This window comes from Benincasa hispida, chromosome 1 (genome assembly GCF_027475165.1).
Source record: "Benincasa hispida cultivar pf3 chromosome 1, pf3_genome.v1.1, whole genome shotgun sequence".
In the NCBI taxonomy this organism is placed as follows: domain Eukaryota; kingdom Viridiplantae; phylum Streptophyta; class Magnoliopsida; order Cucurbitales; family Cucurbitaceae; genus Benincasa; species Benincasa hispida.
Window position 1 is genome coordinate 32,348,401 of NC_143478.1, and position 14,163 is coordinate 32,362,563.

Here is a 14,163-nt window from a genome sequence, read left to right on the forward strand (position 1 = left end):
GTCGATACCACCAAGAGGAAGGAAAGAGAACAAGATGGAATGTCTAGCAGTTAACAGATGATGGATCTCATCATTAAAGAGTTTAATCGGCTATTCACATATCGTTGGAGCTTTGAGCCATAGGTCAATAAGGTCCCCTTAGTAGCTCAATGGATTCAAGTTGAAAATAAGTTTTTGGATCAGTTTGAAGTGTTCAAATTGACAAAAGGGATTTCAATTATATATGATATGATTGAATGAGTCAATTATATATGATATGGTTGACATAATGTATTAAATACATTAATTGAAGGAAATAGATATAAATATGATTTATATCTAGCAGAGGAGAAAAGACTATGGTTCATATGTTGCATTCGATGTGATATTAAACCATAGGTTAATGAATATAATATGATTATATTTATTATTTAATTTGACAAATATAGGATAATTGTTGCCCAGCTTTTTCTCCGTAACTGAATGAGATAGTAGGAGGTTGCTTTCAGTTTTCGTAACTAAAGGATAAAATGAAAATTGTTTTCATTTTGTAAAGGATCAGACATTCGCTCACCGGATAGTGTATACTGCTTATTGCATAGCAAACCGAGAGCATACACGATAGCTCAAAGTTTCTAAACGATCGTATACACATGCAAATTCTTCTAAGCGATCGCATAGGATTTACTAAACGATCGTGTACCTCTACCTAAACGATTAAGCATCGTTTATATGATAGACACATGATATTCTCCCACTTGTTTGGTCGTGGTATACGATTATCTCTTCCTCCTTCCCTCTACCAAATCCAACAGAGTCCACACCTCCTAGATTCTCACGCCAAGAATATCGAGGGTTCCAAGTGGTGGTGTCTTCCTTGCTCCGAGTTTGTGAGGATTCCGTTTATGGGTACACGATTTGGTGGATGATAGCTTGGACGTTCTGAGCGAGAGCGAGAGGAGTAGTCCTTAGACGAGAACGTGTTTTCTGTGAAAAAGGGTTCTTCAACTGGTATGTTTCTAGTTCTTTTGTTGTTGTTAGAGTTCAAAGCATGCCTGTAATTTGTTGTTAAATGCATATCTAGTCTGTTAGATTATGAATGCGGTAATTCTGTCACAATGAGTTTGGAATGATCTTACTTCCGCCCAGATGTACTCTTGATAAGAGTTCCTTCATCAACAACATATATGTTCAAGTTATATGAAATAATCTTGGATCTTAGTTTATTGAATTTGCCCTATGTGGACTAAATGTCAAATAAAATAAAATTTTATTTTATTAAATAAATAATTTGTGTATAAATAATTCACAAATTATGAAACCCACGAGATTTAGGGCATTAACCCCAACAAGGACATAAATCCTAACAAAAACTATTTTGTTTGCTTTCAAACAAACCATTTACATGATGCGTTATTTTCTGAATCTACGGTAGTAAATGCAATGGGGGAAGATTTGATTATTACCATCTACTATTAAGGTTGTTAATAAAGTGTCAACAAACATCCTATTACATTTTTAGCCTAAAGGATAACTAGTGATTGCATCTTTAGTCAAAGTCAAATACCAACAAACATCCTTGTCTTGTTTAATTGGTCTTGTCTTCAGTTTCAGTCAAATCGCAAGCTACCATATGAGAAAAGTAAAGAAAATTCTTCAGCTCTTCTTCTCGAAGTAAGTCTTATAATTTTCTTTTCTATTGTTTTCTTAACATTATCAATAAATTTTGCTATACACAGCAAAGTAATGGATGTCTTCATAAAGGTAGCGAGTATGTGGAAATGCTAGTTCATAGAGCTGATAATGAACCTTTTCAAAAGATATTTGGACTCGTTAGAAGTGAGTTGAATCTTGACCTTAAGAAAATTATTAAACAAGAGAAGGCGAAGTTTTGGAAACAACATCCAGCCCTTGTTAAAGTAATTTCTATTCAGCGCAACTTTGTTTAGTGACTTAAATTTGTTCCTACCTTTGACATTTTGAATGTGCATACACTTACAATTTTCATCTTTGCCCTTTTATATTCAAACACAATTGTTGATGGAATATTTTTATAGATGACCCAAAAATTGAATCCGAAATGATAAACGACCTAAATTTTTTTAAAAAATGTCGAACGATCTTGCTGATGGCATAGATGACTAAAGTTACGGATTTGTCCTTTAGATTTACTTTTCCCTTTTCCTAAAGACCACAACTGCACTCTTTTCACCACAAATATATTTTTGTGTCCATCGGATATAACCAATCAATAATACGATAACCCTTCATAGATGCTCATAAGTATAGCTGGGCCAATTTACCGTTTTTCCCCAGTAGTTACATCAAACTTCTTAAGTACCACTGATCCCTCTAATGAACAATACAACATAGTCCTATTATGTGTGGACACCTCTCGGACTATGAGAAGGTGTGTGGCGCCATATCATTTAAGTCCTAAAATCAGCCCTTAAGAGAGCAATCTATCTACTTACCCCTACTTCGGGGAAGGTGTGAGTTCCATCTTGTGTAGCTGAGTTCCCAGCTCCTAAATCAGACGAATCCCCAAAGTGGTAGGTTTGAGTCAGCAATCTGGTCACTTGCACCCGTGCAAATCAAAGGACCGCCCTCAAAGGCAGGAGTTCCCAACTCACTCAGGATTGAGGTCATGTTACCTATGGTCATCCTAGTGAAGTGAAGTCTCTATCATGAACAACGTTATATAACGATACTATAACACTTCATGGCCCGGTTTTATACAAAATCCTTTGTATAGAACGCCCCGCTCGCATGTCTCCATATGAATAATCAAGATCAGACCATCTGTAGCAAGTCACAATACTTGTAACTATTCTACAAAGCGGGTCGCATCCATAGCATTACCAGGATAAGGTTTTCCTTCTATATCCATATACTACAGACCATTTTGGTTATCACTTAAGGCATGATCCACCTGTATGTCTCTACATACATGCTTAAGTTACAAATGACAACCAGAGATCTTAGTTTATTGGTTTGTGGTAAAGCAATTAAAACATCCAATGTTCATAGACAAAAGTGAAGAAAATATCATATATTATTACATCATAAGCTTTTGTTCAAACTTGTGTTTATAAACTACAAGACCCAATGAGATTTTAGGGCACCATCCTCAACAGTTGATATACGAGTGGATCATGTTTAAGTAATAACCGGATAAGAATAGGTACCTTATCTGGCGATATTACTGATACAATCCACTATATAATTGTTATAATAGTTGTAAATGGTTTCAAATGATTTGATCCTGATCGTTCATGTGGAGACATGGAGTGAGGGTATCCAATACAAAGAGTTTGTCTAAGATTGGACCGTTAAATGATTAGTTTCTCTTTATAATATCGTTACTTGAAGAGACTTATATTTCACTAGGACGACCATAGGTGACTTGACCTTAATCCTGAGTGAGTTGTGAACTTCTACTAGATTCACTGACTCAATATGCCTACTATTTTGAAGATTTGCCCAAGTGGAGAGTTGGGAACACAGCTACACAAGATGAAATTTACTTTTTCCCCGTCATGGGGTAAGTAGATGAATTGTTCCCTTAAGAACTGATTCCGGATTTTGAACAATAAGACACTTCACCCTCTCACTGGCCAGAGATGGGTCTAATTTATAGTTAAACTCTAACTGATTGTTCATTAGAGGGATCAGTGGTACTTAAGAAGTTAGATATAACTACATGGGTAAAACGATAATTTGATCTAACTATAGTTACGAGCAATTTGTGATGGTCAACTTACTGTTGATTGATTATATCCATGGACACAAAAATATATCTACAGTGTGAAGAGTGCAGCTGCAGGTCTTTAGTGGAGTGACCGAAAGTTAATGAATATTGATTAATTTAATTAAAGAGTTTAATTATTAATCTTGTATCATTGGAGCTTTTATTATGTAGACTCATAAGGTTCCCTTGCTGGTTCACTAAGGATAAAACAAGGGATAATTACTTTTGGAATAATTTGAAGTATTCAAATTATTTAAGGGAATTAAAAGTGTTATTTATATTAATGTGATTAATATAATGAATAATGTATATTGATACATTGTAGTATATAGCTAATTATAGGAAAATTGCATCAGGTAGCTTTTTTAACATATATCTTAGCATCTATTTCATCATTCTTTAAAAAATTGCAACTACGGTAAACATATATATTAAAAAAATATACCAAAAATATTTAAATTTTATTTGTTGTAGAATTTTTTTTCTTTATTCTAAAATTACCTTCGCAAGGTATATTTTATATTTCTAAAATGTTCAATTTGTGAATTGTCTCCTCCCGTGTTTTTCCTTCTCCTTAAACATCCAAGTTTCTGCAACCAGTCGTAAGAATCGCAGTCAATTCCTCAGTCGGTTTCAATTTTGCATTCAACTTTCTCTCGTGTTTTCGAGTTTCTCAGGTTTTGATTTCTACTTTCTCAATCGACTTGTGGATTTTTTTCTTTGAAATCAAAACTGAAAATCCGAATTTATGGATGGTTGTTACGACAACCAGCCTTAAAAATCACGCTCAATTGGTTCTGATTATATTTTGCTTTCGAATTTATCAGGTTTGTTTTCGAATTTCTCAGGTTATAATTACATTCTAATTTTCAATTTATTAGGTTTTGATTTCTAATTTCTCAGTCGATTTGTGGAGTTTCCTACCCCCTCCCCCCGGAAAACAAACCTGTGTTTTCAATTTTATAGATAGTTTGTTTTTGAAAACAAACATGATATTATTAGAATTTATGGAGGGTTTGTTTTCGAATTTCTCATTTTCGATCTCTACTCTCTTATTCTCAGTATCACATCTCTCAGTAAATCTGAAATAGAGAGGAATTTCTCAGTTTGTGAAGGGTTCGTTTTCGAATTTCTCAGTTTATACCTTCTTTGTTTGTGGATTTTTTTTCAAAAATAGAGAAGAATAATAATGTATCTTATTCTAAAATTGCTATCTGATTTCTATTTGATAACACTTAGTTTTTATGTTTTATCTGATTGGCATCTGATTTCTATTTAGTACTTAGTAGTTAGTGATTTCTATTTGATTGTCATGTAATGACTATCTTTTGTATTATTTACTAATATATCAATGCAAGTTATATCATTGTGTTCGTTATCTGATTTCTATTTGATTTTCATGTGATTAATTTTTTTTATGGAAATCAGATTACAATATTGAGTTATATATTATTTTATTTTTTTCATATTTTTGCAGCATTTTGTAATTATGGTTAAACTTCCAATAGTCATTTTTCATAATGGTCAATGGGATGATCGACAATTCTATGTAGGACACAAAACCATTGATGTTTTGGTTAAGGAAGCGATGCTTTTTTAGTCTTTTGTTAACTTTATACAGAAGGAACTTCGGCTTCATTCATCTATTGAACTTTCAGTTTTATTGAACTTATGTAGTACTGGGGTTCAAGATGTTGTTAAGATTCTTGAAGATAAAGATGTATATTTGTTCTAACTATGGTTAAAGATGAATTTATGAAATATCCTTTAGTTGCTCATATTGTGAATACGCTTTTAGAGGTTTTAGTTACTTCTCATTTTTCTATAATTGAGGCTGATTTTGAAGGTGAATTAGAAGTTTTTAGAGATTTTCATATCAACGATATGTCTTCTGCATTGTCTTTGAAGAAGAAGGACTTGTTTGCTAGTAAGGAAATTTTGTTGAAGTCGTTTTAATTCATAGCTGTAAAGAATAATTTTGAGTTTAGAACTTTAAAATCAAATTCAAAATCTGTTGAGTTGGAATGTACTAAAGATGGTTGCCAATGGTTTGTTTGAGCATCACGTTACAAAAGTAGTGAATTGTAGATGATTTGAAAGTATATTAGTGAACATAATTGCTCTTTGATGGTTCGTGTTTCTCATAAGCAGGCATTTTCACAGTTTATTAGTCATTGTATGGTTGAAAATTTTAGATATAACTATGATCATTCAATACCAAAGGATATAATACATCATATGCGAATGAATTATGGGGTTGTTGTTAGTTATTATAAAGCTTGGAGGGCAAAAGAATCCCTTGGGAAGATGTTGAGAGGAGATGTTGGTGATTCTTATGACTTGATTCCCAAGTTCTTTTTGAAGTTAAAAGAAATTAATCTAGGTTTATTTTTTTTCAAATACATTGGTTGTTTCAGTGTGCAAAATCATATACAATAGATGATTTTGAGTTGTATATGAGATGGATGGAGTCAATATACCTATTTATTAGAGAATATCTTAGGAATATTGGGTTTAAGAGATGGGCATGTGTCTACTTTAAGCAACGAAGATACCAAATGATGACAACTAATAGTTCCGAGAGTTTGAATTTAGTGTTGAAAAATGATGGAAATTTACATGTCACTTCACTACTTGATGCAATTCGAGAGTTACTTCAACAATGGTTTTATGATAGAAGTAAATCGACATCCTCTTTGAAGAGTATTTTGACTAGTTGGGCTAAATGAGTGATGAGAAATCTAGCTGATGAATCACAGAGTTTCACTATATGTAATTGCTATTTGATTTCTGTTTGATTACTGCATCGTTATCTTATACTAATTGTTGTCAGATTGTTATCTAATTGCCATATTATATTGATTGTATTAAACTTTATGAATTGGTTTAGGAGTTACTTTCTTGTACATGCCATACTTATATTACTTATTTTGATTTTATATTTTTTTAGGTTAATCCTATTGGTGATTATGAATATCAAATACTTGATGGAGGTAAAACCTTTTTGGTAAAGTTGAATTATAATAGTTGTACTTGTCGTGTTTGGGATTTGGAAGAAATACCATGCAATCATGCTCTTGTTGTTATTCGTACTCTTGGTTTAAATTCTTATTCTTTTGCAAAGTATTATTTTGCTAGCATATTTGCATCAACTTATAATGGTAATGTTTGCCTTGTTAGTAACCATAATGAATGGAGTATTGTAGCAGTAAATGACCGATTGTTAAACGTTCAGTAGAAAGACCCTGGAAGCAAAGGATCCCTTCAATTGGTGAATTGAGAAAGAGCAAGAAGTGTATCCATTGTAAGCGTAATGGTCCTAATAAAAGAACATGTAAAAATCAACCTATTTGAATGATCATATTGTAGCCATCAAAGATAGCTTTATTATTTGTTTTCATTTGAGTTTATTTTTCTCATTTGAGTAAGAACAGTTTGTTGTTTTAATAGGTTAAGTACAACATTATATTGTTTTAGTGGTTTTTTAGTATATTAGTGGATTTATTTTGCATCTTTTTTTAGTATATGAATGATGTTGCTATTATCCTTTGAGTGAAACTCAAATTCTCTGCACCATATTAAAGTTATATGTATGCAAGTCAGGTAATCTTGAATACATCCATATTAAAAGGTAATCAGATGACAATATGATAAAGAACTATTATAATTTGGAATAGAATTAACAAAAATAAAATGCAATTAGAATACAATCAAATAACTATTAGAATACAATCAGAACACAATCATATGACAATCAAAAGATTTTGCCTTTTCTTTATAGCAAGTTCTCTTTCACAGAAATCTCCATCCCTAAACCTGTTTTCCAAGCTTTAAATTCATAATCCACATTGTTATATTGCTCTTGAATATATTTCTATTAGAAGTTAATCAGAAAGTAATAAAAAAACAATCAATAGCAATATTACTATATGACAATAAATAATAATGCTATATATTTAATACACACAGTTTAGGTAATTAAGAACTTTTCATTTCTGAATAACAAGTACATTTGTTTCACTATCGACATATGTGCTAATATCAAAGTCATTATCAACAAAATATTCTAACTGTCTAACATTATATGACAAAATATTGTTGAAGAAATTATCAACAAAAAACTAGCATAAAACTAGTCTAGGAATTCCACATCAACACCAAAGTCTACAAAAGTTATCAAAAGAAATTTGTTTTCATTTTGGTTGTGAAATGTTCAAATCAAAAGAAGGTGGTTCAATAACAGTACTTGTATTTCGTATCTTCTTTGGAGATTTGTGTTTTTTTCGCCATTTCCAAATCAACAGCCTTGGGTATGGGTTTTAATTTTCTTCTTGGTCGTGCATATTCCACTTCAAGCTTATCTTGTGAAGATTTTCTTGTTTGCATTCTATTCTGAACAACCTAAAACCAATAGATAATGAATTAGAAACAAGTATAGAATAGTAATAAGAAGGTAATTGAAAAGCAATTACATGGAAATCAAAGAGCAATCAGATAACAATCACATGATAATCAGAAAATAATTGTAGTGAAGAAAATAATGTGACTGGTTTCTTTTCTTTGTCATGTTTTTTCTTTGTCCTTTTATCTTCATTTTCTTCTTTTGATTTATGTTCTTCAACCTGTTATCAAATCATACATTTCGAAGTATATTAATCAAAGTGTATCATATGACTTAGTATTAAGAGAATGTTGTTATCTATTTTTTCCCTTTATCATTCTTTTTCTTTGTCCTTATCTCTCTCTTTTTCTTCTCTTAGTTTTTGTTCTTCTCCGTTTTTCTTCTTCTTCAATATCTTTGACAAGCTATTATAAACAAAATTAGAAATTTGAGATTGCTTATTATTAACAATCATACAGATTTCCAAAAAGTAATCAGATGGAAATCAGATATAAAAAATTGCTAACTATCTACCAAAAAATAGGGATGTAATCAAACGAAAATTAAAATGCAATAAGATGAAAATCATATATCAATTAGATGAAAACTAAAAACTAATTAATGCAATCACCTGATTGATGTTGATTATTTCATCAATTGATACCAAAAGATTTTCCAACTCTTCCTGTTTTTGTTGTTCTTTTCCATCATTTTTTTTTGCACTTCTTGTCATTGCTCTTTATCCTTTTCTCGTTCCACTTCTTTTCCTTCATCTTCTTTATCTTCTTGGTCTTTTTGTATCTCTTCACTTTCATCTTCTTCCTCTTGTCCTTCATTTTCTCCATCCTTTTCTTCTTCCTGTTCAGTAAGCAAAGAAAAGTAATCATTATCAGTAAGTTAATGTACATCAAATTGTATTAGTAAGCAAATATAATAAACATTTCACCTCTTTGTCTTCCAATCGTTGGATATTCATCTCATCTTCAATTCTTTAAAGACTTGCTGTTGGAGGTCTTTAGGATGGAAGGAATCTTGAGATTGTTTCTCCATGTTTTTTGCATCTAATTTTTCATTCATGGAGTTGAACAATTCAAACAATGTAGTTGTATTTTTCGAAATCTTAACAGTTTCCTCCTTAAAAAATTTCAAGTCCTCTTTTATTTTTCTGATGTCCCCTAATCGAACCATCTACACCTAGGCTTTGAACCTCTTGTTCATTCCAAAATTCTTCTTCATCATCCAAGCAGATTGACCTCTTATATTTCCATATTTTTTCAATTACTTCCAATGGCTCGTTTGTAAAATATTGGAAATAGTTTGAATGTAATTAATTTTCAGATGGATTCAAAGGGACAACTTTAAACTGTATAAAATGAAAATAAATGACTGAGACAAAGAGTAAATTAAAGAAGATAAAAATGAGATCACAATGGTTGATAAACTTACATCGCTCGCTTTGAAAATACGCTCTTGGAGATAATTCCAATCAGGCTTCTTTGTCGGTCTCCATCTTAGCATTCTCTAGCATTCTTCATTCACTTGTATTACAATCCCAACATCTTGCTAAAAAATTTTTGGGATTATTTAATAGGCCCAACATAATAAGACTTGAGGAAATCCTTGTAAGGTGCAATTTGTACTTTTGGTTGAGCAGCCCTTCTAAAGAATCCTATTGTCAAAGTAAAAACTAACCTACTCCAAGGAAAGGTGTTTAAAGTACCATCATCCTTAATCATCTCTACATTATTCCATTGCATCTTATTATGCTTTCGCTTGCAGTTATGAAAATATTTTAAGATATACAAGTTGGCAAGCTTAAGCATCGAGTCATTGTCATATTTACATATTGCTAAAGAAGCAACTATGTTAATCCTATCAATGGCATCTAAGTTGTTGAAGACATTATCTCTCAACAAATGTGTTCAATCCTCTCGATTACTTAATTCTATGGACTTTGGGAATGGATGACATCTATGACTAGTTATCAAAGAAAAGTCTTTCAAGGAGAATCAAACTTTATATCCTTTTAAATGAAAGATCAGTTGTCCATCGTTACTATCTTTTTTAGATAGTCTTCCTAATAGATGAACAAGAAATTGACCTTGAAACTTATTTATCCTATAGTCTAAAAAGAACTCAAATGGTCCATTTCTAAACTTTTCTTTTTGTTTTGGTGCGAGTGATTTAAGCAAATTTTCTATCATGTCAAATTTTAAATAATAATGCACCTTGTACCTATGAGGTGGAATGTCTTATTAAAGTATATTGACAGTTTATTAGTTTTACTAAATGATTGTAACAAACAGTATTAAGTTATTACATGAAGTAAAACAGACATAAATCAATAGGTAATCTAACCATGTTGTAATATGCTAATTACCTCATTTTTCTTTTTGTTTGTTTCTTTTTTCTTTTTGTTGATGTTTCACCTTTCTCAAATTTCATTGTTCTTTTTTTGTCTTTTTCTTCTTCCTTGGTCTTCCTATTTTTTACAATAATAAAAAATAAACATATATCAATCACAACAAAATCAGTTGACTATCAGAAGTATGAAATAGTTAAGAAAAAAATAGAAGGTAATAAAATAGTAATTGGTTGTCAAGCACATGGCAATATTACGAACTAATTGTTGGAGTTAATGTCCTAAATCGAGTGTATCTAGTAGTTTTTAAAGACAAATTATATATCTAATAAAGTAAGAGATATTTTATTGATATTTAGATTGTACTAATTCAATCTAATAAACTAAAATCCAAGGTTATTTTATGAAACTTAAACATGTATGTAAAGACATACACGTGGATCATGTTTGAGTAATAACCTACATCTAGTAATTAGTAAGCGATCATTTAGAAAAGCTCGAAGCGCTAAGCGATAGTTTAGAGAAGGTGAGCGCTCCTTTAGAGAACGCATGCGATCGTTTAGTGCGTGGGTGTGCGATCGTTTAGGCAATGGCCGCTATCGTATAGGTTCTCAACTAAGCATCATGAAGTTTTCACACTGTGAGCGAATTTTTCGAACTCTTTACAAAATGAAAACAATTTTCATAATATTCTTCAATACAATAACCGAATCAATCTTCCCACTTTTGCACGATTTAGGAGAAATTCCCGATCAATTATCACATAACCGCCTTAATTAAATAAATAATGAATATAATCATATTATATTCTTAACCTATAGTTTGATATCATATATCTACTATAGTAATTTCCCCTCTACTTGATATAAATCATATTTATATCTAATTTCCTTCAAAATAATGTATCTCATACATTTAGTCAATTATATCATATATAATTAACCAGTTTAATATATCATATATAATCGAACTCCCTCTTGTCAATTTGAACATTTCAAATTGACCTAAAAACTGATTCTCAACTTTTATCCAAGCTAGCAAGAGGACCTTATGGACCTGTGGTTCGAAGCTCCAACGATACGTGAATAGCTGATTAAACTCTTTAACCACGAGATCCACCATTCGTTAACTGTCAGACATTCCACTAAAGACCAACAACTGAACTCTTCTTACCATAAATATATTTCTATGTCCATCAGATATACCAATCATGAGTACGATGACCTTTCACAGATGCTCGTAAGTACAGCTGGGCCAATTTAACGTTTTGCCCCTGTAGTTACATCTCACTCCTTAAGTACCATTGATTCCTCCAATGAACAATACAACATAGTCCAACTATGTGTGAACACCTCTCAGGCCAAGAGAAGGTGTGTGGTGCCACATCGTTCAAGCCCTAAAATCAGCCTTTAAGGGAGCTATCTATCTACTTGCCCTACTTCGGGAAAAGAGTGAATTCCATCTTGTGTAGCTGAGTTCCCAGCTCCCAAATAAGACGAATCTCCAAAATGGTAGGTTTGAATCGGCGACCTGGCCACTCGCACCCATATAAATCAAAGGATCACCCTCAATAGCAGGAGTTCCCTACTCACTCAGGATTGAGGTCATGTTACCTATGGTCATCCTAGTGAAGTGAAGTCTCTGTCATGAACGATGTTATATAACGAGACATTAACATTTCGTGGTTAGGTCTTATACAAATTCTTTGTATAGGATTCCCCCGCTCGCATGTCCCCTACACGAATGATCAGGATCAAACCATCTGTGATAAGTCACAACACTTGTGAGCATTCCACAAAGTGGACCACATCCGTAATGTTACTAGGATAAGATTTCCCTCCTATATCCATATACTACAGACCATTTTGGTTATCACTTAAGACATGATTCACTTGTATGTCACCATATACATGCTTAAGTTACATATAGATAACCAGGGATTTTAGGTTTATTAATTTGTGGTAAAGCAAATAAAACAAATAACTGAGAAAAATCAAGAGGTGAAGTAAAATATCATATATTATACATCAAAATCATTCGTGCAAACTATTTACAAACTACAGGACACGAGACTTTAGGGTTCAACCCCAACAATCTCCCACTTGTCCTAAAGCGAAGTGTGGTGTACATAAAACTAGTACAAAACAATAAACTAGGGCATAAAAGCCTAGTACAAGAAAATCTCCTACTTGCCCTAGTCCAGCCATAGGCGATCCTGTAGACCCATGCTCTGAAGGTGACCCTTAATCACCATAGCCATGAGAGCCTTCGTAAATGGTTCAGTAACATTGTGCTCTGAAGTGATCTTCGTGACGATCACGTCCCCTTGATGCACTATCTCGCAGATCAAATGATACTTCCGCTCTATGTGTTTGCCACGCTTGTGAATTCTAGGCTTCTTGGAGTTCGCTACTACCCCCACTATTATCACAATAGAGGGTAATGAGCCTAGACATATATGGAACAACTTCCAGTTCTATCAAGAAATTTCTGAGCCAGACGACCTCCTTAGCAGCTTCGCAAGTCGCTACGTACTCCGCCTTCATAGTGGAGTCAACGATGCACCCCTGCTTAGTGCTTCGCCACACTACAGCTCCTTCATTAAGAGTAAAGACTGACCCTGAAGTGGACTTGTGAAAGTCTCTATCAATCTGAAAGTCAGAATCTATGTAACCAGTAAGGATAAGATCCTTAGATCCATACACGAGCATGTAGTCCCTCATTCTCTGAAGATACTTGAGAATGTTCTTTACTGCGGTCTAGGGATCCTGGCTTGGGTTAGACTGATACCTACTGACAATGTCCACTGCATAGCAGATGTCTAGTCTAGTACAGAGCATTGCGTACATCGAACTGTCAACGACAGACACATATGGGACCCGTCTCATCTCCTTAACCTCTTGAGGCGTCTTAGGACACATGTCCTTAGACAAAGTGACTCCATGCCTGAACGACAGTAGGCCCCTCTCGGAGTCCTGCATCGAGTATTTGAGCAACATCTTGTCAATGTACGATGCCTGAGACAGTGCTAGCACTTTGTTCTTACGATCCCAAAAGATTTGTATACCTAGAACAAATTGAGCCTCTCCCAAATCTTTTATTTGGAATTGGGTCGCTAGCCAGTTCTTAACTGCAGTCAGTAGACCTACATCATTCCCAATGAGTAGTATATCGTCTACATACAATACTAAGAATACTACTGAAGCATTGATGATCTTCTTGTAGACACAAGATTCATCAACGTTCTGGTCAAAGCCATACGACTTGATCGCAGTATCAAACCGATGTTCTAAAATTTAGATACCTGTTTTAGCCTGTAAATGGACGATTCAGCTTGCAAACCTTTTGCTCTTGACCTTAGACTATGGATCCCTTGGGTTGCACCATGTAAATGGTCTCCTCAAGATTGCCATTCAGAAAGGTCGTCTTGACGTCCATTTGTCAGATCTCATAGTTATAATAAGCTGCAATGGACAGGAGGATGTGGATGGACTTTAACATGGCAACAGGTGAAAAAGTCTCCTCATAATCGACTCCCTCTACCTGGGTTTAACCCTTTGCCACAAGTCGAGCCTTGAAGGTTCGCACCTTTCTATCAACACTCCGTTTGCTCATGTAGATCTATTTACAACCTAAAGGTCTTACCCCAACAGGATGATCTACAAGATCTCATACTGAGTTGAAGTACAT

At 33.3% G+C, this 14,163-nt stretch overlaps 1 long non-coding RNA gene across 1 annotated transcript; it reads left to right on the plus strand.

Annotated features, from left to right (window-relative positions):
* The first annotated feature begins 1,587 nt into the window (after nt 1–1,587).
* On the plus strand, nt 1,588–7,249 carry LOC150038384 (uncharacterized). Its single transcript, XR_016527823.1, has 3 exons — nt 1,588–1,653; nt 6,681–6,723; nt 6,911–7,249. It is a non-coding gene; the product is annotated as an uncharacterized LOC150038384 (long non-coding RNA).
* Nucleotides 7,250–14,163: the final 6,914 nt, after the last annotated feature.